Source organism: Lontra canadensis, unplaced genomic scaffold (assembly GCF_010015895.1).
Source record: "Lontra canadensis isolate GAN:19392208 unplaced genomic scaffold, GSC_riverotter_1.0 scaffold62, whole genome shotgun sequence".
Classification (NCBI taxonomy): Eukaryota; Metazoa; Chordata; class Mammalia; order Carnivora; family Mustelidae; genus Lontra; species Lontra canadensis.
In genome coordinates, this window is record NW_022631056.1 from 10,738,903 (window position 1) to 10,765,399 (window position 26,497).

Genomic DNA, 26,497 nt, shown 5'->3' on the forward strand with positions numbered 1-26,497 from the left:
CTTACTGTTTCATTTCCTCCATTCATCCATTCAGCATTTAGATAGGACAAGCAGCTCCATAGGACCACCAGGGCGGCCATTGTTTTTTTGACCAGAGAGAACATTTTCATGAGCTTCAGTCCTGGCAGCTGGTAGACTCAAGATCAATGAGGCATCAGAAGCTCTAAAGAAATTGATAACAATGTTTACATAGTATCTGGTTTAACTTACTTTTTTAGAGAAGATACCGAGGCCCAGAGAAATTTTCTGTTTTTTATCACATGATGTGTGGGCAGACTGAACTTATGAAAAAAAGGGGACTCCAACTGTTAATACTTTTTTTTTCTATAATTGTATTTTTTATAAACATATATATATATATATTTTTTTTCCCCCCAGGGGTACAGGTCTGTGAATCTCCACGTTTACAAACTTCACAGCACTCACCATAGCACATACCCTACCCAATGTCCATAACCCCCCCCAACCCCCCTCTGCCCAGCAACCCTCAGTTTGTTTTGTGAGATTAAGAGTCACTTATGGTTTATATCCCTCCCAATCCCATCTTGTTTCATTTACTCTTCTCCTACCACTGTTAATACTTTTTATGTGAACATAGCTACATGAGCTGATATAAAATCCCACCAAGATTTTATAAACTGTAGGGGGAAAATACCTCCAAGATACTAATCTGTATTTAAGGTTAATTATGATTCTTTCCCTATCTCGATTTTTTTTATAAATCTGCATTAATTCTTAAAATTAAAATACCTTACATATTTATTTTAGTTTATATTTTTCAAGAGGACTTATATATATCAATTTGGTTCTCTCAAACCTGTAAGGTAGCTACATGCTATGGTCCCATTTTCAAAGACAAGAAAAAGAAGTAGAGAATCTTGGTGATTTGCTCAAGGTCATTTATAATAAGTGGCAATTAGGCTTCTGTTGCTAGATTCTTTATGCTCTATCTCAGTGTTTTTTCAAAATTTGAGTGTTATGTTCACTGACCCCATAAAAAGAAATCAAGCCCCAAAAATGCTAACAATAATTTCCTTTTCCTAAATAGGAAATATTTTATCACATAAACTTTCATTTACTATCATCACAATAGAATAATAAATTCCAAAATAAAGGAAGCTGGCACCACACTGAAGATAGAGAAACAAACAAAAGACGGAGAACTTACAGGGAAAGCCTGATGTGAGGCATTCAGAGATAAACAGTCCTAAACTGTAAGTAGTACCATAAAAACAAAATGTACAGTCAGAATTTTAATCCAAGCCTTTCAAAATTTTCCTTAGAAAAATGTAATATACCTTTTTTCAATAATGCAAAAAGTAGATCTTTTAAGTGTAAGTGTCCATTATGTATTAAAAGCAAAAAAAATAAAAAGGAAGAAGTCATGATTTAAAAGGGACCGAAAGCTGCTGTTTGTACCAAGCACCATGAATCAACCCTAACCTGACCTTCACATGGAATATTTAATATCTAGCAGAGGACTCAGGCTTTGAACATCAAAATCTCATTTCAGATTACTGATCTGTGAAATTCTAGGAGACATTAGAAAATCCCATGAAAGATAACAAATAACCAAAAGGAAATATCAGCAAACAAACCAACAGTGTATTTAATGGAGCGTAAGAAACCGTTTTTAAATGTTCTGGCTGATCTATGGAACTTTAGGTCTCAGATTTTCTAAGAAAGCATTGAAAGTCTAGTACAATATTATATATTCTACCATAGAAAACTAGCAGATGATTTAAGGTAACTAGAATATGTAAACATATATCTATATACATATAAACAAATATTTTAATATATTTTCTTAAGGAGATACAATAATGTTCAGCCACATTTTAAATAAAATAATCTTTGAGTTTCAAGGACCATCAGTAGAGGAAAAAAACATTACGCTAGGATAATTATCATGAACTAAAACCATACCTTCAGTTACAGGAAAAGTAATTAAATTACTGTTCTCATGCAAGTCCCCTCCCTACTCTCTAGTAAATTCACAAGGCTCACTACATAACTGAGAGGTAATTCAATTTATAATGACATCTTTATAGAATGATTAAGTCACTTTTTGACCTACATAAGCCAAGGAGAATGTTGCCTTGTCAGAGTCAGCATTAACATTGAAGAAAACTGAGTAAGAATAATTTGAATCAGCCACGGTAAGGAAGAAAAACCCTTCTCTCTGGTCCCATTCATTGCCTATTGTTGGGTTTATTGTCATCTTAAATATAGTACTGATTTTTAGAAATTGTGTTATTGCTTTATCTATGTGAAACTCAATGGCACATTTGAATACCTCTCTCACAAAGTTATATTGCTAAAAGAGCCCGAAGAGATTTTTTTTTTTTTTTTGGTATGTGCTGGTATTTCAGAAGTTTTAGGAGAAAGTAATCCTATCCAGCAAAATATTAGATATAAGGCTCACTGAGAATTTCTTTCCACTCTTTTGCCCCACGAAAACCACTGAGATCAAAATCTCTTGTTTTCTAGGCCACAGTCTTTTACCATCACGTCTCATCATGCTTCCATGAACCCGCACAGTGTGTGTCCAAATAGTGGAATCCACAGGGAACTGGGCCTGGGGGATGTAGGGGCCACAGAGAAAGGTGAGCTTTCTAGAATGGGAGAAGAGAAAGGCCGGGAGATGAAATGAGCAGGTCAAGGCTGGAGACTGTGTTCACAGAGAAGACCTACCTGCTCATTTGGAGACGAGAGTAAAAGAACAGAATTTAACACTTACATGTGGCCTCAGTTACAAAAAGGCGCATTTAGCTCCAGCATTTGTAGGGGGTGTGTGTAGATGGAAGAGTCCGATGAGTTCCTCTGACTCTGACAGCGTGCTTTACAGTCTGTTCCCTTCAAGGTGTTTCCCCAAAAAATTGAGGTACAATTTTTGTTTCTCAAAAAAATTGAGGTGCCAAAAAATTGAGGTACAGTTCTGTAGACAGCAGAACTATGTTTAAACTGTGATAGGAAACTAGTGGATATGATCGACCTGCTGTAAGCTTAGTTGACCAATACCATGTCTTACTTTTCTTTTTCAATTTAACACTTCGGGGACATGCCTTTGGTTTGTTGGGGTCCACAGCCGTCCCTGTTGTCTTATACTTAGTCCTCTTCCAAAGGGCTTGAAGGCACGGGAATTTTCAATCCTGTTTCTAGAGCACTGGATGAGAAGCCTAGTTCAGAGGGAATTAACACCAGGAACACCATGATTCCTGGAAAACCATTTAACCTTTTGATGTGTGTGTGTGTGTGTGTGTGTGTGTGTGTGTGTGTTTATAAACACCTTTGGATGTTTTATCCCTAGAAAGAGACAATAGCATGAATGAACAAGGAGTGAAATTTTTGGCTGAATCCATGAATTCAGCAAATTCATAGAGACTAGAATGTACACATTTAATATACACACTTAACATTTTGAACTACTCATTGAGTTCTTACAGAATATAAAGAAAAATATTTTCGTTCTTAAAGTTCCTTTCCTCTAAATCAAAACACTTCATCATTTAGCCAATTTTTAAAGCTACGTTATCACATTTGCAGCTGCATTTCCTCATTTTACATTAGAGCAACGTTTCTGGGTGACGCAAACACATGCTCCGCCCCAGACTTGCTATTCCTTCCCGAGTCTATCTGGTCGCCGAAGAGGTTCACTCCACTAAATGTAAAATTCTCCAAACCTCGTTTTCTAACGTCCCCTTCCAACCAGAGCTCGGAAACGGGAGACTTCAAGGCTCATGGCAGAAAGCGCGCAGTCAACACGAGAGGGTGAAAAATAGCCCAGACCCTTCTCCCCCCCATGCCTCCTCATGTATTATTAAAGTCCGCAAAGCTTCCCGGATTGCTGAACAAAGCTGACCATCCTCCACCCACGAATGCAATCCGCAGGCTGCTGAACGTTCACCAATGCTCTGTGTTGCCTGCACATGGCAGATATAATTGGCAAACTGAATGGAGAATTTCCTATTCTTATTAGGCAGTATTCCAGATAGAAGATAAGCATAGCCCGAGGAGCTGAGCGGGCATGTAAAAAGGGCTCTGCTTTTCATATAACACTTATTATGAAGATGCAAATTTCCTCTCCACTAGAAATGATGTTTGCGGCTGCTTAGCAGACATTCCTGTAGCCTCTAGCAATTTGTCCTCAGTGTCTTAGTTTTCAATACTTTCCAACTCCATTTTGAGACAATACAATAGGGTCTTTGCAGAATTCTCCCTAAGCATATATTTAACAAATATGCATAAATCATAGCCTTGTGTTGCATTATTAGTATGTATGTGTGTATATTCAAAATACCATATCCAAGGATTTGTCCTACTGAATCTTCATTTGACTAACACCTAGGTTAGAGAAAATGAATAGAATCATTGCATCAGACCCACATTTTCATCAGGTAATATGACACAAAAAGAAACACTAAATATCTATGCATCATTTTAGCTAGCCAACTGGTACATAACCATTGTTTAAAAGGCATTTGGTGGGGGGGGATGCCTGGGTGGCTCAATGGTTAAGCCTCTGCTTTCAGCTCTGGTCGTGATCTCAGGGTCCTGGGATCGAGTCCCATATCGGGCTCTCTGCTCAGCCGGGAGTCTGCTTCCCCCTCCCCCCTCCTGCATCTCTGCCTACTTGTGATCTGTCAAATAAATAAATAAAATCTTTAAAAAATAATAAAAAAATAAAAGGCATTTGGCTTTTACATGTTTTACTTTGTAATTTTGTCCTCAACAGTATATTTCATTTATTAAATGAGGCCTATCTGCTATGCATATATGCTCTAAAAAAAAAAAATCACAAAGCTTTTACAAGAAAAACAAGATACCTGTTAGATGAGATACTTTCACTCTCCAAGTTTCTTCCCTCAGTGTTAGCTGATACTGATTTTCCTTCTAGAAATGGTCAATGAGTATGAAGAAAAATAAAGCACATAATTGTAGGAGACACTGCTGATACCTTCATTGTTTCACTGTTTTACTGTAACAACTCGGAACCCTTAATAATCAAGCTGACAACTAGGTTTACTATTTCTATTGAATCGCTAAATTTTAGTTTATTATTAGATTAAAAGAGAACGTACACATAAGAGCACGGTAGCTATAGACATGAACTCACGGCTCATTGGGACCACAGTATGTGTTGTGTGACAACTTTGCAGAACTCTGTTAAGTCTGCAGATAACATTCGGTTCTAAAGGGTAACTTTGTCATCCTGGACATCAGAGCCAGGGAAGAGACGCCTAGCTTGCTACTTAGCATACCAGGTTTCTTCTTGAGTCCTGCAATCTCGCTCTCTCCCTCTCCCTTTCTTCCCTTTGTCTCCCTACCTCTCTCCATCTACGTGTCTGTGTTCCCTTTTGGTCTCCCCAAGCAGGTTCCTTTCTCATCTCAGTGTCCCTATAGCCACAGGTAGACCTTTCCTCTCTCCTTTGTCTCCTATGTCCCTCAACAGATCTTTTTTCTCACCCCCATGCAGCTCTCTGACCACCTTTATCTCCTGTTCTCTTTTCTGTCCTTCACTGTCCGTCTCCATCTCACATCCTCTGCTCACCTGTCTGTCCGGTTTCTCTCTCCTCGCCCTCACTGCTTGCCTCTCTCTTTTCAACTGAATACCCACTTGCTGGGCACATCCTTACCCTCCCCTTCACTGGCCCCACTGCTGCTTCCATTTCAAGCTTTAGCACAAATGCTACTTGTCAGAAAGCCATCTCCTTCAGCTAGATTAAATCCTGCTTACATATAATCCCATATTCTCCTCCACTCCACTTCTTCCTTTATAGCTCAACTACAAGTGGGTCCTAAAAATCCATATTTCAAATTTTTAGTGGGAAAAATACACAATTTCAAAACAGAAGAAAAAGTAATGTTGTGGAAAGTCTTCCCCGATCATCTCAGTTCCCAGGAGACCAATTTTCACACAATCCCTCCTACCACCGTCCTGAATACACATTACCATCATTCACAGTGACTCCTCAGTCTTTCTTTCCTTAGTCCCTCTGTCTTCATGCAAACAAAAATGAATTTATATTCTCTTTCTTTTTTTATTATACACAATATATTAGCAGCTGATATTTCTACCATGCGCTGTTTTTTAACTGAAAATATTCCGGATATTTCTCTATACAAGTAAATAGACAGCTTGGCCTTTTGTTTCTTTTCTTTTTTTTTAAGTAGGCAAAGAGGCAGGCAGAGAGAGAGGGGGATGCAGGCTCCCTGCTGAGCAGAGAGCCCGATGCGGGGCTCAATCCCAGGACCCTGAGTTCCTGACCCTAGCCAAAGCAGAGGCTTTAACCCACTGAGCCACCCAGGCGCCCCTGGCCATTTGTTTCTTAAAGCTATATTCTGTTCAGTTGTCTGCAGAGACATAAACTGATTAAATCAATACTGTTGATGGATCAATACCTGTGTCCTGATAAAATAATCTTACATATATATCAATTCACATCTGTATGAGTTTAGAACATATACCTAGAAGTGGAGCTGGTTGATTAAAAAGTTATGTGAATTTTTAAAAAAAAGGTTATGTGTATTTTTTTTAAAAGACAAATATTGAACAATTGCCTGTAATGGAGACTATAACAAATTTACCCTCCCATGAGCAACTCTCCCATGAGAGCTGCTGTTTTCCCCAGTTTTGTCAAGAATGTGTAATAAAACATTTTTTTTTGTTAGTTGAATGAAAAACTACATCATAGCACATTATGCCTGTAATATTCCATGCAACCTTCCCACATTAAAAAAAAAAAGATCTATTTATTTATTTTAGAGAGAGAGCACAAGAGAGAGAGCATGGCGGGGAGGGGCAGAGGGAGACGGACAGAGAATTTCAAGCAGACTCTGGACTGAGTGTGGAGCTCGACTCGGGGCTGGATCCAAGGACCCTGAGATCATGACCTGAGCCAAAACCAGGAGTCAGACGCCTTATCGACTGTGCCACCCACTCTTTTAACGTTCTTTCCATTGACTTCTAAAAACATGCTCAGTCTTTCCTGATTTAAAAAACAAAAAAAGGAAAAATATTTTTCTAACCTCATTTCTCCCTTCAATTATCACACTTCTCCTCATTTTCCATCATGACCTCACACCCAGGCATTCTGGAACCCATTTCAATCTGACTAGTACATTTATCACTTGACTGTTAACGCCCTTGTGAAAGTTATCAGTAACCTCCGAAGTTCCATTTTCTTTCCTTATCTTACTTGATTTTTCTGGAACATCTGACACTGACCATCATATTCTCCTTCCTAAAAACTTCTTGCCATTGGCTTTCGGGAAAAACTCTTTTCTGATTGTTCTAGAAATCCTAGTTGCTTTGCATCAATCTCTTTAACAGGCTTTTTATTGTCCCATTGACCTTTAAATATTAGTAGGCCTTAGGATTTATCATTTGTTCTCTTCTTCTTTAAAAAGTCCTCCTGACTCATCTTTTCATGCATTAATCTGGAAGCGTTAATGGCCCCAAATCTTCATCTCCAGCCCATCTTTGCCTCTGTTTACCCCTTACTCTGGGTGTTTGTTTAATAGAGAGGGGCAAGATATGGGAAATATTATGTCATGATTTTCAATTATGAAATTAGTAAGAAAAAATAGGGTGTATGAATGATTAATAGTAAGTATAACTCACTGAGGGCTTGGCATGCGGCAAGGTCTAAAGTATGCGTTTATACTAAGAGATAAGCTCTATCATAGATCCTCATCAAGCCTTCAGACGTTGAGGAATGAATGAGAAAACATGATTGAATGAATATTTAGTATCCTAAGGAATGATGACTTAAACTCTTTCAGAAAAAGGAAAAGCTGAAAATATACCATATATTGTAAAGGTCTAGTGTAGGATTTATTGCACAGGTTGGCTTGGAGAGCCACCTAGTGGTAAGAGAGTATGTGAGGAAAGGCAGAGCCTGCCAGGAGTCAACAGTCAAATCACAGGAGCCGTCTTCCCCCTTCCCCTGGACTGACCAGGGCCAACACAATCAGGATTTGACCAGACGTCACACAGGAGTCCTCTCTTCCACGGCTGCTGTCCCAGTGTGTTTGATTTTCCTTATACATTTTCAGATTAATATACTTACTTTCCTACAGGTTTCTTTAATTTACCAACCTGCCCATAGACACTCAGAATTGGGGAAAGAAATTCATGAAAGTGCGGTATGTAAACAAACAAACAAACAAACAAAACACCCCCCCCTGCCCCCCAAAACTGATGGTTGCACGTATCTAATCAGAAGGTTAGAGAGCGGGGTTCCTAATGGCACAGGCTGTGGCTACCAGCCTCCCTGTTTGCCTCCCTGCTTTCTGCTCTCCTACATATTCTCTGAGTTACTCCCACTCCCAAAAAAGGGGACTTCTCAGTATATGCCAGAAACAAATTCAGAATTGTCCATGAAACTACAGTGAGTCAGAAGACCCGAAGATGAATCCTTTTAACATTGAAGCACAGAAGGCTAATAACAAAAACCACCACCACCAACAAAAAAGCTTCTGCTACATGAAGCAAAGATAATTTTGAAAATCCCCTTATCTCACTGGTTCTCAACAGTATACATTTCTCATTCGTATTCATGCAGAAGGCGGCTGGGTAGTTGTGGCTTTCCTCTGTCCTGGAATGGAATGCTTCTTGATCCAGAACCTGGGCGGAAGGAACATCTCTGCTGTGAGGCCATGATTCTTGGGGCTGAGGGAAAAGATCAAGAGACCTCAGAGAAACTCTCAGTGGCTCCTAGAGCTTCTCAGAGGCAGCCCTGGTCTCTTTCCTTCATAGGTCATCAGACAAAGCATGTCACATGGCCAAGCCCCCACAGATGGAGATAGAAATAGACTCTCACTATGAGCAGTGGCATTCAGATGCAGAGGGAGAGTCAGTGTAACATAATTTAATATCCAAACCAGGTCAATGTTGAGTGAAAGTATTTTTCGATGAATTAGCTAGGACAATAGATAAAAACTGGGATTGTCTTGGCAAACTGGGATATATTATCACCTTCTTACAAGTGTCTTACAGGGAGAAAAGCAGCAGGATTGAGAATACTTGAGTTGATCACAAGCTTTGATGGAAAGATCTGGTTCATACAGGTGGAGGCATACACACATGCTGAGGGAAGGAAGGAAAAAGAGGCAGGAAGACTAGACTGGGCGCATCAGGAAGTTAGATATTAGCCTCAGGCTGTGAGATTGCTTCTGAAATACAGGTCAAAACAAAAGATAATGGACCAAGAGGAGTTCCATTGAAACGATATCCTGCTGGAAGTAATGGTAGGTAATGGTAAGAAAAAGGAGCATCTGAGGTGCCATTTCTCTCAGTAATTGAGCCACATACTTGGGGTCTCAGGGCATTAGTGGGAGTACCAAGGACAAGAAAAAATAGAGGAACTGGTTTTGTTAGGTGCAGCAATGGCAGATGATGAACATGTAAAAAAAAAATTCTTAAATTATATTTTCAAATGAAGGCATTTGCAGTCATATACAGATAGAAAAATTGAAGAATTAAGATGAATATAGAAAAAATCTCACAAATCTTATGAGTCTATGCTGTTTTTTGTTAGGAATTTAAAATATAATAAAGATTAATTACATGGATGATATATAATTGATATGGAGTGGAAGAGTGACTAAGAGCCATGTGAGGGAAAAATAAGTAGCAAACGAACTTCAAGTTAACAGATTTCTATTGCTAATGTTGGATTTTAATGAAGCTAATGTTTTTTAGCTGAGAAATAGTTTTAAAGTGCACCAACCTAAAAGCAATCCTGAGTCACTTAAAAAAAAAGTATTATTTGTGAGAGAACATTTTTTTTTGAGATTTTATTTATTTGGGAGAGAAAGAGAGAGAGGACAAGCAGGGGGGAGGGGTGAGGGAGAGGGAGAAGCAGGCTCCCCACTGAGCAGAGAGCCTGATTCAGAACTTAATCCCAGGAGCCTGGGATCATGACCTGAGCCAAAGGCAAATGCTTACTGACTAAAACCCAGGATCCTGAGAAAAAAATACTTTTGAATGAGATTTAAATCATTTTTTTAAATTCATTTAATGGATGGGGTAAAATCACTGGTTTAAAACGAGACTCTCAGCTATCAAGTGAAGTTCTCTAGGCCACAATTTACATTTATTAAACAGAAAATGTGTATCAGATATTCTCTAGATATTAGTGGTTGTCACAGAATGAAAAAAAACTGATTTTAATGCGATTGAACTTTTTTTTTTTTTTTTTTTCCGACCTTGCTCTAAGAGCAAGCCTATGTGAGTGAAGGCTGGGGCATCCTGGGAAGATATCAGCTCCTCTCCCCACAACTGCTCATTTGCTAATTGCAGTATTTAATTATACCAGTTTTTTAACCTTAAATGTGTCCCAGGAAAATAAGATTTAATTGTTTTCTGTCCCTTGCTTTTAACAAACATTAAGCAATTAAAGACAAGCACTTATATTGCCTTAAATATCTTCCTATTTATCCAGAAAATATTTTAAAATGTGTCCTTAGGGATTCCTATTTATGAAATGTTGGAAATTATTTCCCTGAAGTTGAGTACCTGTTAAATCATCGGTGTAATGAAAATTTGGTGTCTTAACCACAAGGTGGCAGAATAAACTAGGCGCTCTATGGGTCTTTTCCAAATGGCTCAAGTAACTTCAGACACCTCGTTTTACCAAATTAGGATGAAAGATGCTTAAATAACTGTACTACGTGCCTTTGTGAACCTAAGCACATGTGTAAGACAAAAGACTGTATGAGTAACAGAATTTGAAAGAAGTTAAAACGAATGAAAAATCTTTCGTATCCTTAGGATAAACCCCATTGAAAAGGTGTTTTTCTTTTTTTTTTCCTTTTTTAAAAAGATTTTATTTATTTATTTGGGAGAGAGTGTGAGTGCAGGAGAAAGCACGAGTGGGGGTAGGCAGAGGGAAAAGCAGACTCCACTGGGCAGGGAGCCTGATGCAGGGATCCATCCCAGGACCCTGGGATCATGACCTGAGCTGAAGGCAGAAGTTTAACCGACTGGGCCACCAAGGCGCTCCTTGAAAAGGTATTCTAAAGTTGCTTTCTAATGACATTTAAGTTGATTTCAAATAAGCAGTTTCTCTTAGCAGTTTTTCAAAGTGCTGTGACCCTATATAGTTGGCCTCCTGTATTATGAACCTGGAAGTTTGTTCTCTCCACTGTCTGTTCCAGGATCACAGAGGAAGTACGTGGGGAGACACCACTACAGAATATGTTACCATAAAACAGACTCATAACTGTAGAGAACAAACTGAGGACTGCTGGAGGGGAGGGGGGCAGGGGGATGGGTTAAATGGGTGATGGGGATTAAGGAGGGCACTTGTAATGAGCACTGGGTGTTGGATGTGAGTGATGAATCACTAAATTCTACTCCTAAATCATTATACTAGGTGTCAACTAACTGGAATTTAAATAAAAACTTGAAAATAAAAATGGTACCCTAAACATGTCTTGAACACCTCTGCCAGGAAAGAGGGGCACTTACTTTTCATCTTCTTCCCCAACACTATACTGTTTGTGGAAACATAAAACATAGTTACCTTTGAAAATGAATCCAAAGGAAGTAACGTTGTCATATTACGATATTAAAAGAAACTCTCATTTGTCATAACCTTCAATACAAATATGTGAAAACAATAACAATAAAACATTCAAGCCATCACCTATCATTGTGATATTTGCATTCATCTGAGGCAAGGGTACTCTGAAGAAATCGTAACTGAATAATTGTTTTGATATAATAAATGAGGATTTCTGTATTTTGAAACCTTGCTGGTAAATGTATTGCTAAAACGAAATCCAGCCTTCTTCAAATGGCATTCAAGAACCTTCATTATCTGTTGTTCCTTTGCTATAATATAGTTCTATTTATCCAAACTAGCCATGGTCTTTCACACCACTGCCTTTGCCAAGACTGTTCCTTCTTAGAATGTCCTCTCTTCCTCTGTTCTTGCAACTGGCCAAGTTGCCATTTCTCCTTCAAGAAATGACTCAAAGTTCTCTCTCTAAAATGTTTCCTGAATTCTGCCTTCAAAGCAGAAATACATAATCATTTCCTTTTCTGAAATCTTAGACTCACTGTTCCTGTTTTCATCATATTGATCATTTAATTTGACTGGATTTTGTACAGTTATATCTACCAAGGAGAGGAGCCTTATTTCATCGACTTTGATGTCTGATGCCTGCTGGGGAGATTTAAACAGAAGCAGCACTCGTAAGCCCTTGGTGAAGGAATGAAGGAGTCAAAAACACCCATAAATTTATGCAGTGCATAGGTTAATGTATCTTTACATTATTATTTCTATTTGAAGATGACATTTATATCCAAAGATGAGTATGCTCTTAAAGTTTATCTTTAGTTGATTTATTTTTACATTAAATTCAGAAAAACCTTTGAATTTTTAAATTATAGAGCACAAACCATAGGGCCATTATTCCTCAACTTTTTGTAGTCTCTGGGAAGTCACACATATAAAAGGATTCAACATATTAAAATTATATTTTAAATAACATATCTTTTGGAAACGATTGCTCCTAAATATAAAATGTCAATATTTCCTCAATATTTAAGTAAATAAACACTTATTAAATGCATAAAATGTTAAAGGTTCTATGTTAGGTGCATTTTACATCAAATAAATGACATTTTATACTTATCTCATGGACAGTAGACATGACCTAATTGTTTTAAAAAAAATATTTAAGTACTTAAAGCAGTCTCAGCTTGATATTGTGAGGGGTTTCATAAAAGGTTAGGTACTACATTTTATATATGTGTATATATATGTATATGTGTGTATATGTGTCTATATATATTTGTGTATATATCTCTCCAACTAAATTAGTACACACTGATAGAATGCTCAATCCTTTAGTAAAAACAAGTCACATTAACATTCATTCTAAGATTGAAAATATAGGACTTGCATTCTTCATGCAAAATACATCCAAGAGAAGAGATTCTACCAAGAGAATGGAAGAACATTGACTTTATACGATCAGAAAATCATTTAGGATTATTTCAGAATGATGGGGTAGACTCTACTGTCCCTAAAAACTATGACTCTCATAAGCTTCTGCTGTATTTGGGGATATGTGCTTTGATATTTTAATTTTAGGGGGGAAGTTTAACATTTTGACAAGGTAATTTATGCCATCAGTGGCATCGGTTTCTTGCTTGAAAAGAAATTTTGATGACAAGAGGAAAGATTCTCCTAAAGGCACATAATGGGAAAGGAGATTATGCACAAATATAAAGAACTTTGGTCAGAGTAGGCTCAAATATTCTCACTTCTTCTCCTCCATTTGGGGTGTGTGTGTGTGTGTGTGTGTGTGTGTGTGTGTATCAGCCACTCTTTAGACTTTTTTTCTATAATAAATGAAAGTGTAATAATTAAATATAACCTACAAATTCTTTAAATAGAGTTTTAAAATTGCATGAGGTGAAGGAAAGGAGAAGTGAGTTGAGGGAAATCAGAGGGGGAGATGAACCATGACAGACTGTGGACTCTGAGAAACAAACTGAGGGTTTTGGAGGGAAGGGAGGTGGGGGAGTTGGGAGAGCCTGGTGGTGTGTACTAAGGAGGGCACTTATTGCATGGAGCACTGGGTGTGGTGCATAAACAATGAATTTTGGAATACTGAAAACATAAAATTAAATAAAAAAGAAAAACCCGTTAAGAGGGTAGATCTCATGTTAAACATTCTTACCAAATTAGAGTTTAAAAAGTAAAACAAAACAAAACAAAAATAAAATTGCATTTGGGGGTACCTGGGTGGCACAGTCGGTTGAGCATAGGACTCTTGGTTTCCACTCAGTCTTGATTTCATGGTCATGCGATGGGGCCCTGTTTCAGGCTCCATGCCCAGTGCTTGAGACTCTCTCCTCCCTCTGTCCTTCTCCCACTGCTCTCCCTCCCTCTAATAAATAAAATTCCATTTATAAGGTATGCTTTATTTATAAAATTTAGTACTCTACATATATAAACATTTAAAGCAGTATAAATAAGGTTTTCTGTAATTTTTATAAGATTTTATTTACTTATTTATTTTATAGAAAGCGAACAAGGGCAAGCTAGGGGAGTGGCAGGCAGAGGGAGAGGGGGAAGCAGGCTCGATGAGGGGCTCCATCCCAGGACCCTGGGATCATGACCTAAGCTGAAGGCAGATGCTTAACAGACTGAGCCACCCAGGAGCCTCAGCTCTTCTGTAATTTTCAGTAAGTGACTGCGTGTATGCAGAAGGACAAAGAGTTGATAGTTCTTACTTGTCTCAGAATTAACACTATCCTAAAAACAAAATGTGACTAGTAGTATGTAGGTGTGTCTATGCTTTTTTGAAGGTGAATTATTTTCTGTGCCCAAATTGGAAAACATGACCGCTCAAGTAACAATTCCAAGAGTTTTCCAGTGTGTGTGTGTGTGTGTGTGTGTGTGTGTGTGTGTATAAGCTAAGAACAGTATTTGCCTAAACTGTTTAAAACTGAGAAAAAAGCAAAGAAGAAACTGGACCCACCTTAAGTATATTCTGTTGAATTGACCTATGCATGTTTGTTTGTATCTCCTAAGCCAGATTTGAGCAGTCTTCAAAAATGGGGAATATGTCTTATTCATTTTCTATCATAATGAATAGGCATAAAGGAGATATTTTTGGTTGAATTGACACAAAATTTGTTACTTAAATAATACAAAGGTATGAAGTTCTATTATTTCTCTGGTTATATATATGTATGACGCCATAGATTTTTCAGGCTAGTACCTAATAAGTATTTGAAAATCTGTCATATAAAATCTTTTTTAAAAAAAGATTTTTATTTATTTGAGGTAGACCATGAGCAGTGGGCAGAGGAAGAGGGGGAAGCAGGCTCCCTGCTGAACAGGGAGCCCGACACAGGGCTCAGTTCCAAGACCCTGGGATCATGACCTGAATTGAAAGCAGATGATTACCTGACTGAGCCACCTGGGTGCCCCTCGCATAAAAATTCTTAAGCATTGAACAGAACAGTGTATTTCTCTACCTTATGTTTTTTTATTTTTTACCAATAAAATCACAATTTCTTCAGTGAAAAAGGTCTCTTACTTGTCCTATATTTGTCATAAATGCATGTCAGTAGAACAAAAAATTGGAGAGAGCAACAGAAAATGTAGAAATGTTTTATTAAAATGTTCACTAGAAGGAGGTGGTGTTTAAACATTTTAAACCCCAATACATAAACCATAGTGAATGGTACTTACAGAAAATAGTCTAAATAATTAAAAAAATCTTAATTGCAGTGATTATTAAAGATACCATGAGTAATAAGAATTTCCGAATGCTATCAGGTCAACACAATATTTATACATTTAGATATGTATACTTGCTGAAAATTTCCTACTTGGGTAACTTTATTTTATGCACATGATTTATCAACAATTTTAACATTTTTAAAAATCAGTTTACCTTCGTAAGCATCAGAGATAATACTTTTACTGAAAAGTAAGGTTTTTTTGTGCTTAGTTTCTTTAGAACTTCCTGTCTGTTTCAAGGCTTTTATTCTCCTACTTAGTTTTTTCTCTTGAAGCATGTTACTACTAATAAATCGTTTCCAGATTTTTTGTATCATCTCAATGAATCAGACACAATTTAGGAAAGTACATGTACTAAAATTCAGTTCCCCTAGATAATTGCAAATGGCAGAAACATAAAAGGGTAGCTGGTTATATCCTCTAATTGGAAGAACTTAAGTGCAAAATGTTTTAAAGTATTCTGAATCTTATTGTTACCTTAAATTAGAAAAAAATCATGAAATATTTAAAATTAACATTAATGTTAGCAAATGTATTGTGGAAACAGCCAAACAGGAAGGGAAGTAAGTATTACTTAAGAGTTCCTATGCTATTGGGAAATAAGGCAAGAGAAAGTTCTACATGGGTTTAAAAAACTGGGTCTGTCACCAGTTTTGTGACCACCCGGGAGGTTCTTCATGCAGTAACTGACACTCAGCTACGTCAAGTGTTAGGTGCAATGATCCTTGTCTTGGAGGGAGGGTTGTTGGTTCAAAAAGAATGCAAGTAAAGTTCATAGCACAGTGCTTACCAAGTAGTTTTTTTTTTTTTTTTTTTTTAAGGAGTACCTCATATCATGTGGTTTCTATTACCGCCAAACATATATCATTTGATTTCCACAATAATTCTTTGAAGAAACAAAAGTTCAGAGGTGGTGGTTTATTTATATCTCATCACAGCTAGACGTAGACTGAACTCAATTGTTGGCGATACAGATCCCATGTCACTAACTCCTGCAATTCTCAAGAACTCAATTTTTGACTAACTTTTCACTGATCTAGTGACTTAAGCAGGTTTTGTTTTGTTTTACTTTTAAGGATTTCAATTAGTAAAGTAAGGGGGTTCAATTCAATAATCTTTTGCAATTATGATTCCAAAGAATTGGGATAAATCTAGAAGATAAAAACATATCCAGATGTTAAAAATGCATGAACCAACTTCTCTCCCCCATCATTGCATTCTAACTGGTTTTCTACATTAGGACAGACATTTCACCCTCTGGTAGTATGAACTGGGGTTTATCGCTGTTTCTACACAGTGAAATCAATTTTCTGCTAAATCCACAGGAGATTTCCATGCATAACTTATATGAAACCTAATGGTAATTATTTGAAAAAAAAATAAGCTTTATAGTTGCCTGGGAATATGTTCCAAAACCCATTTGAATAGTTATTGCATGATTTAATTTTACTCAAATCCATTCAAACAAGAAGCACATTTTTTTCCAGCAGAGATAAACTAAGGTCTACACAGCTCAATGTTTATTTCATCAGTTGATTTTTTAATTTAACATTTGGTTAACTTTTCAACAAATTTCGCAAAGTCTTAACCAAAAATTTAAAAGAACATTTTGCTTAAAGTACTGTGAAACCTGTTATGATAATCTGACTTAAAGTTGTTACCAGGATGACCCAAAATAATGTAGCTACTAACTAGTTTGCTAACATTACTGCTAAATCAAATTCTCCAAAAATTCTTAACATTAATGCTATTCATGAAACAATGAGACTTAACAACAGTATTTAACATGTCTATATACAGAAAAGGAAAATTCTTCCTTTCTTATACATTCAATTAATTCATCTACTTTTCAAGGAGATATCGATTATTTCAATGACAAAAAGAGAGAATTACAGTCTCTTTGAGATTATCAAGGTCCTTTTGGACAGCTAAAATCAGCAAAAGGATTAATGACATTTATAGAAACATTATCAACCCTCAAACTAAATGCTTCAAAAGCAGGACAATTGGATTTGCTCATTGCAGTAAAACACATACAAATTCCATTAAACAGCTAAATATTCCTATATAGTCAGAGATGACTAATAAGCTAACATGAGAGATTAAGTCATCTCTCCTGTTTTAAATCTGGCCTTTCATAAACTATGACAGAGCCCTTGTAAGTATATTGTGCCAGTTCAATGCAAATATCCATTTTCATTAAATCGCTTGTTCTAGTTCACAAATGCTAGCACTAGATGCAGTGGGTACAATAGGAAGGGGTCCACCTTGTCCTATGCCCTATGCCTTGGAAATACCCAGCCCCTGATTTACTAAACAAGGTCAGACTTACTACCAGAGAGCTCTGTCATAAAAGGGCTCAGTGTGGATGAATTTAGTGGTTTCCACCCAAATATCCTGCCCTATGTCAAAAGAAAACAAGGCAAACAAACAAAACAGAAGACTATTATATCCTAGATAAGTGGGTTAATGCTATTTGAGTTCTCCCATTCAATTGTGCTTGCTGCAAATTCTTTTGTCCAAAATAGACCCATGAGACCTATCATCCTGGAATAGGAGAGAATGGCTACTCTACCTCTCAACAAGATAATAATTCTAAAAATAGTCTTTGTTGGCTAACAGGCACATGAAAAAATGTTCATCATCATTAGCCATCAGGGAGATTCAAATCAAAACCAACTGAGATATCACCTTACACCAGTCAGAATGGCCAAAATTAACAAGACAGTAAACAACATGTGTTGGAGAGGATGTGGAGAAAGGGGAACCCTCTTACACTGTTGGTGGGAATGCAAGTTGGTGCAGCCACTTTGGAAAACAGTGTGGAGATTCCTTAAGAAATTAAAAATAGAGCTTCTCTATGACCCTGCAATTGCACTACAGGGTATTTACTCCAAAGATACAGATGTAGTGAAAAGAAGGGCCATCTGTACCCCAATGTTCATAGCAGCAATGGCCACAGTCACCATACTGAGGAAAGAACCAAGATGCCCTTCAATGGACGAATGGATAAAGAAGATATGGTCCATATATACTATGGAGTATTATGCCTCCATCAGAAAGGATGAATACCGAAATTTTGTATCAGCATGGACAGGACTGGAGGAGATTCTGCTGAGTGAAATGAGTCAAGTAGAGAGTCAAGTTATCATATGGTTTCACTTTCTTGTGGAGCATAAGGAGTAACACAGAGGACATTGGGAGATGGAGAGAAGTGAGTTGGGGGAACTTGGAGGGGGAGACAAACCATGAGAGACTGCGGACTCTGAGAAACAAACTGAGAGTTTTGGAGGGGAGCGGGGTGGGGATTTGGGCGAGCCTGGTGGTGGGTATTATGGAGGGCAGGTATTGCATGGAGCACTGGGTGTGGTGCATAAATAATGAATTTTGGAACACTGAAAAGAAATAAAATAAAATAAAATAAAATGGAAAAAAAAAGTCTTTGTGTTTTGGTGAGAGGACTTATTATATTTCTTTATCTTCTTCATCAGATTGGGAGATAATCCTGGAGAACTTAATTTAGAATAATCCAGCTAATGCAAAGAGAAGATATTTATTCACTCTTAGCTAGAGTCAAGAAGAAAGCAGAATGTAATATAGGGGATGCAAATGAAAATTTAACTTTTTGCTGACCCCATTTTTTTTTTTTTCAAGAGGGAAAATAGAGAGCAAGGTAAAATATCTCACATGTATCAAAATGTTTCTCATTTAGAAATGACACAAATGTGTAATACTCTGAAGGAGATATGGTTGTATGTTAAAAAGTTTTGGGACAGGTACTTCAAAGTAAGGCAAAGGGGAACCTTAATGGGAACTTTCCCAGGCTTCCTCAATCTCTTTTAACATAGGCAGTGAGTTGAAAATGTAGGGTTTTGCCTTGCATCCAACTGAATCACAACAGGAAGGCCAGCGGTTGGCTGGAAGGTGTGCAGACATACACACTTACAAGCAAATACATTAATGGGGTGCTCCTATATGTGGTTAGAAAATAAGTTATGTGTGAATGCTAAATCTCAACAATGAAACTGAAAAGATATTTTACTGTCCAAAACATAGCAATAGTTGTCTGGATATGAAGAATCAGATCTGCTTCTCAGTTTTTCGGTTGATGACAAGGTTGAAGATTAGATTATATGGGTCTTTCTATCACAACAGATGAATGTTTGTCCAATTATTTGTTTTACAGCAAGTTACTGAAACACCTAAAAAGGATTTTATCAATTATATTAAAATGACTGAATAGAAACAAATCAATTATGTAAAATTACAAAGCTCATTTCTTTACTATTTCATAACAAGAGATCTTATTGACCTGCTATCTCCTTTTCTTTTCTTTTTGCTTTGTTTTCAGTGATTTATTTTATGGAAAATACTTTCTGGATAATCCTGCCAGCTTTGTTTTCATAACATTGTAATGAGATTTGTATTAAATAAATTCAGAGGAAAACATATTAATCCATGTTCCTGACAATAGAAAACACTATTGTACTTGCTTCATACATTTTTTGCTATTTGGAACACCTTTGGTAGATAGCAAAATAAATATTCATACACAAATAGGTGTGATTTTATCAAAATATTACACATTCAAACATTGAAACTGCTTTGGTTATTACAGCAAAATGGCTAAATCCTTGTCTCAGCTCTGAGAATCTTTCATGTTTTTAATGGGAATTTGAGACCCAGAGATTAGTATTTACGAGTCCCTATGCAGTATTGGAATCATTGCAACCATTATCGTCTGTTGAAATAAAGAAGGCTTCTGCTCCTAAATAGCTTCTTAGACCAAATGACAAGGCTTAAAATGATGCTCATTTACAACCATGTAATTTAAAAATCAGTTAAAAGAAAAAAGCTTCACATTTTCCCGATAGAATTCAGTATCTTTTAGAAATATTGTCAGTGATACAGTTGAACACCCCAAGCATAGAAATGTGGGGAAACATCCTGACGTCATAAAGAAGAAACAACTCAACCCTCTTTCTAGAATTTTCCATTTGAAACAAAAAAAAGTTTATGATAAGCCTTCCTTACAACTTATGTATTTATAGACACATAATGCCTCCAAGATGCTAATTAAATGCATGAAATAATTTCTGCAACATATATTTGAATTCTGACAATAATAACAATTTCAAAATGCTCTTTGTTTTTTTAAAGACAATGCTTGTGGCACTTTTACTTACTACTCAGATAATATTATGTAGTCTCCATTTATATTTCGTATATAGCAACAAGTATGTTTATTTGATATTAATAATATCTACAAATGATTTGAGAAAGGTCACTTCTGAGTAGAGATGTTTAAAAATAAAGAACTTAAAGATTTGGTCAGGATTTAAGGGAAATTGAGTACTGGATCACAGCGAGTTAACTGATGCTTCAAAATTTCTATAAAAATCAAGTCAGAGTAGTGAAACTGCATTAGCTGAAAAGCAGTAAGTAAATGTTTTAAAATATTCCAAAAGAAAACTTTAATAAGTAGATCCATACACCCCTTCACTATTTAAGGTAAAATAGTTAGGGACATGAGATGGATAGTTGGAGAATCCTCCCTTTCTTGCCTACTCAAAGTAAGAGATGTATTTGTTGATATAAGATAAAGCTCCTGCATTAAAATTTGCTTTCATGGAACAGAATAAAATAATATTACAACATAATAAAATAGCTTTAAATGACATAGCATTTCTGATTCATAACTGTGAACTTTTTCTAAAACAGAACTATTTTAATGTTGCATTTTATTACCACCACAGCACTCACAGAACTAGTATTTTTCTTCTAATTTTATACTTCCTCCCAGGTCCTACTGCAACAATAGTTATGAAATAAGGTTCTACCTAGAAATAATGACCCTCAAATATATATCATCAGCAAAGAGTTCTCTACTGAGTTCCAAAGAGATATATTTCCCATTTTCCTGTTTGACAATGATAATTGGATTTGACATTCTGAACTCAACATACCCCAAATAAATTTATGATCCTCTGTCAGAACACACATTGAAAAGAATGGCATCACTATCTGTAACATAGGTAGGAACCTTCAAGTCCTCCTAACACTTCCTTCTTTGTCCTACCCATATGTAATTACAACCAAGTCTGGTCAATTTTGCCTTCTAAACACTTTTCAACTCAACCATTCTTAATGAATCCTGCCATGACTACTGGTCAAACCAGGCCTTCACTATAGCTTCCTAGCTGACTTAGCTTCTACTCTATCTCCCTATCAAGTAGCCAGAATGATGCTTCATAACTGGAAATGTCTAAGTCACCCAGGCTCATGTCCTTCAGGCACATAAGCACACAATTCCTTCCAGGGATTCTCATTGTTCCTATACTGAACATAGAAGCCCTTTCCATGACTTGCAGATCTTGCATGGTATATCTTCACGTTCTAGCAGAACAACTTGTCCCTCATTCTGTGCTCAGCCACACCAGTCAATTTCAATTTTTTTTTTAAATTATTTTTATTTAATTTTGAGAGAGAGAGAGAGAGAGTGGGGAGGAGGGGGCAGAGAGAGAAGCAGGCTCCCTGGTATGGGACTTGATTCCAGGACCCTGGGATCATGACCTAAGCTGAAGGCAGACACCTAACCAACTGAGCCACCCAGGTGCTGACAACTTTCACTTTCTTAAATACATCATTCTTCATCCAGCTATATGTTATCTGCATAGGTTGTTTCCTTTGCCTGGAAACTTTTCCCCTAGCACTCATCCCAATTTTTTGCATTCATCAGATCGGACTTCACTTCTTTAGAAAACACCTCCTTAACCTCTCCAAGTTGGCTGGTGGATTTTGTTTTCTACTTGCATGTTAGCAGACATGGTCTGCAATGGACTGATGTCTGTGTCCCTTCAAAATTCCCTGGTGAAATTCCAGCCTCCTATGTGATAGTATTAGGAACTGGGGCCTTTGGAGGTGATTAAGTATTAAGGGTGAAACCCTAATGAATGGTATTAGTACCTTTATAAAAGAGATCCCAGAGAGCTCTCCAGCTCTCCTTTTCCCATGTGAAGATACAGCCAGAAGATGACCATCTATGAACTGGGAAGTGGACCCTTACCAAACAACAAATCTGCTGGCAGTTGATCTTGGACTTCCCTGCCTTTAGAACTGTGAGAAAGAGATATGTGTTGTTTAGATGACCTAGTGTATGGTATTTTTGTTATAGCAGCCCAAATGGACTAAGCTATTCTTCCTCATAGTATTTATTATACCTACATTTGGTATCAGTTTGTAGGATCTGTTGATTAATTACCATTTTCCCACAGATTCTAAACTCCTTAAAAACAGGAACCAATAGTAGTTGTGTAACAGGTACTCAATAGCTCTATCTAGCAGTTATGTAAATGTTTGCCACATAAAATTAGAATAATTAAACTGAAATAACATGAATTTTTTTCTGTGTCTTGATATTTGAATGTACACACAAAACATGAAAGTTAAGGTAATATACTGGAAATACTGAGAAACATAACAAATTTATCCTTGACCTCTTTTGTGTTTTATATAGGAATTTGTAATCCCAGTGGTGGGCTCAGTAGCCCAGCTCTGTAGCTCGGCAGAATTAGATACTCATTTTTCAATATGTAAACACAGTATATTAAACATAGTATTTGCCGTAAGGATGGCATAATGAACTAGGAAGATCAAACCCTAAATATGAAATATTAATCACAGTATAAATTTCAAAACATAAATCAGAAATTGTTAGGAAAGACCTGAATCTTCATCAGATGAATCATATGGGCAACAGAAACAGGAACAGAGAGAGAGAATAGAGATCACTAGAATTTGAGAGTAAGATATACTTAAGACAAAATCTGAGATATGCCCTGAAACTTCAAGAAGTCTGATTGGCATTAAATATATATATATATACTTATTTTTAGAGAGAGAGCGTGCACACCCACATGCAGGGTGTGGGGGGATGGCAGTGGCAGAGGCAGAGGGAGAGAGAGAATCATAAGCCTCCACACCCAGCACAAGGCCAACTCGGGACCCAATGTGGGTCTCCATATCACAAGCCTGAGATGATGACCCAAGCTGACATCCTGGAGGGGGGTTACATATGGAGTGGGCACCGTGATACCACAGAGGGTACAGAAAAGGAAATGGAAGGAAATAAAATATGGACTCTACAATTTAAATCTCTGAGGCTACAATTGTGAATTATCCTTGTGAACACATAAATTGTTTTCTATGTTATTACTTTGATCGTTAATTATTTTGTACCTAATGCTTTCTTTTCAGTTGTTTTGAAAAACTACTTCTAAAAATTTATCTTATCGGGGTGCCTGGGTGGCTCAGTGGGTTAAAGCCTCTGCCTTAGGCTCAGGTCATGATCCTAGGGTCCTGGGATGGAGCTCCCTCAGCAGGGAGCCTGTTTCTTCCTCTCTCTCTGCTTGCTTCTCTGCCTACTTGTGATCTCTGTCTGTCCAATAAGTAAATAAAATCTTTAAAAAAAAATTTATCTTATCATTATTTAACTTTTCACATAATTTCTAATTTAATAAGGTGACTTGATGGGATAAGATTATTTAATTTTTCTTACTTTAATTTATTTTCTTAGAGCAAGTCAATAGTTGAAATTATATGAAATTACTAATAAATATTTAATTTTACTTATGGGATTAATATTCTTACTCTTCTTTTTGTATTGGACTTCTATAGATAACTGGAAACATATGAAACTTTTGTGGGCTCTGGATAGTGAGGATAAGGCTTGGGTCAAATCCGAGCATCCTTTCTTCCTCTTAAGTGAATACCATGACTCCAAAGACATACTAGACCCTCAGTATGTATTAGCTTAATATATTTTGCCTCTCAACCTAATCAACATATTTTAAGCAATCTGTAAGCTCTTCTGAAAAATAAGAATGTGTTTTAAGTATTAGGACTCTAGTATATTTACTACCTTCTACGGACATTTAAAGACAATGTGTAACAGCGACTTTCATATTTTGGCAGTTTCCCCACTGTGCTCAGCAGAAAGACATTCAGATCCTAATTTTTAACAAAAACTACAGATATTTTATAGCACATGAGAAGTGGAAATTAAAGTAGCCAATGGAATTAAGTTTGCTATTCAGTGGACCTTAAAACAGGGATACTGTCCTGGGTTATCTGGGTGAGTTCAGTATGCTCAATGTGTCCTTAAATGTGGAAGAGGGAGGAAGAAGGGTGACAGAGTTACGTGATGTGAGAAAGACTCAGACACCCAGAGCTGGAGTTGAAGATACAATGTAGACACACGAGCAACCTCTAGAAGAGAAACTCCATGAAAATGGATTGTCCAGAAAGGAACATAGTTGGCCTTGATTTTAGCCCAGTGAGAGCTGTGTTGGACTTCTGAACTACAGAACTGTAAGGTCATACATTTATGTTGTCTTAAGCCAGTAAGTTTTTGGCAACTTTTGATAGAAGTAACCAAAACCTCAAATACTACCACCTCTACATCAAGCACGAAGGAATTCTAACACCTGTCGTTGGCACTGTCCGGATAGCGTACTGTAGTAAGTTCCTAAATGTCCTTCCTAGTTTCTTCTCTGGTTTATTATTTTCATGGTTCTAGTAGAAATGGCTCCATGTCTCAGCTAATATCATGTAAGCCATGTGCTTATGAGTATATTACCACATTCTCCACACAGATAGAGCCTAAAAATCCCTGTAACTCTGCATTTCTTGGTGCTCTCTCCCAACAAGCAAATCTTAAGCTTTCCCTTTCACACAATTGCTTTTCTTCTGGATGGTTTTCAAAAGAATTAAATGTATAGCAGATCCAGGTTTAGTCCTCAGCCTTGGGGGCTCTTGTTCCCTCATCAAACAGCCCATCCATCTACTGGCAGATTTATTAAGGCTATTCTCAAAATTAAGCCTCCCAGATTTCCTGTCTCCAGATAGAATTTGAATGTGATCCTGCAGGCACACCTGCCCTCCCCTTGAACTGCTACCAGGGGTTTCTTATTCTCTCTGCATTTGACTCCCCCAGGATGCATAGTAATGACGGAGTCTTTACCTCTGACATACAGGTTTAGCCAGTTCTCTGCTTGATTTATCTTTTGGTTCTTACGATCCCTTCAGTGTTGTTTATGCTTTCCCTAGTTTCTTGTTAAGATAAATCATCTTTTACCCATTCTGTGCTAGAAAACCCTCTGCAGGACTAACTCCCAAATCCTTTACCCTAAGAAGTCTGAGACTACATTCCAGAATTAAGAAAGGGTTAGTGAAGATTTATCCAGAAGTCTTGAATTCTCATTCAGAATATTTAGGGAGGTATCCACCATCAACAACCAAACTCTCAGGGAATCTAACTGAAATCCACTTTAGGAATACTGGAATGTTTAAGCAAGTCCATCAGAGAACATTTTTATGAGAATTGTAACTAAAAAAATACTATAGAATGGCTTAGTGTCAAATTTCTTGTAATAGGCTGCAGATATCCCTCCTCTGAAACGGTATGTGCCACTGTTATTTAGGACACCATAATTCAAGATGAGTCACAGAGTTCATGTGGAGGAAATAAAAAGCTCTGGTACTTCCTCCTGACAATGAGTATGTAAAAGTCATGAAAACATAGCACGCACTGCTGGCGGTCTAGGCAATGATTATTCTCCATGCCTCCTTTCTTGGTGATAGAGCTTGTCTGTGATGACAATAGTTGAAATTCCCAATTATTTGCTTTCCTGCTCACTCTTTTGCAGCAAAGTCACATGCATGATACAAATGCTAACCAATGAGATTTTAGGAAAATTGTGCTAAAGACTTCTCAAAAGTAGATTATGTATATATAATACAACATACATAACACATATATATTATAGAACAATATATATGCAAATATACATATTTATACTATATATAATACAACCTGTATTATACACTATATATATGCAAATATATATATATAGTATATATACTATGTAGTAAATTATACAACATACATAACATACATATTACATATAATATAACCAAACAATATAGATAGATGGATTTTTTTTTCTGTAATAAAAGAGATTTAGTAGATTTATTCCCTGTCATTCCTTATAAGTATGCTGACATTTATGGGTTTGATAACTGGAGCTGTGGCAATCATTTGTGACCATGAGGAAAACACATAAAACAGAGAAGCAGATCCTCAGCCCTTAATTTCTTCTCTCAATCTCACTCCTTTTACCAGTATGGGGGTGTTACAGACTGATTATGTCCCTCCAAAATTC

The 26,497-nt window shown here is 36.9% G+C and overlaps 1 protein-coding gene and 1 long non-coding RNA gene across 6 annotated transcripts in view; both read right to left on the reverse strand.

Annotated features, from left to right (window-relative positions):
• ROBO1 (roundabout guidance receptor 1) overlaps window positions 1-26,497 on the reverse strand; it is a 1,159,067-nt gene that overhangs the window by 909,378 nt on the left and 223,192 nt on the right. The window lies entirely within an intron of this gene.
• On the reverse strand, window positions 5,209-14,666 carry LOC116879657. The gene is made up of 3 exons (XR_004385073.1): window positions 14,656-14,666; window positions 10,213-10,218; window positions 5,209-5,509 (listed from the first exon to the last, which is right to left on the reverse strand). It is a non-coding gene; the product is annotated as an uncharacterized LOC116879657 (long non-coding RNA).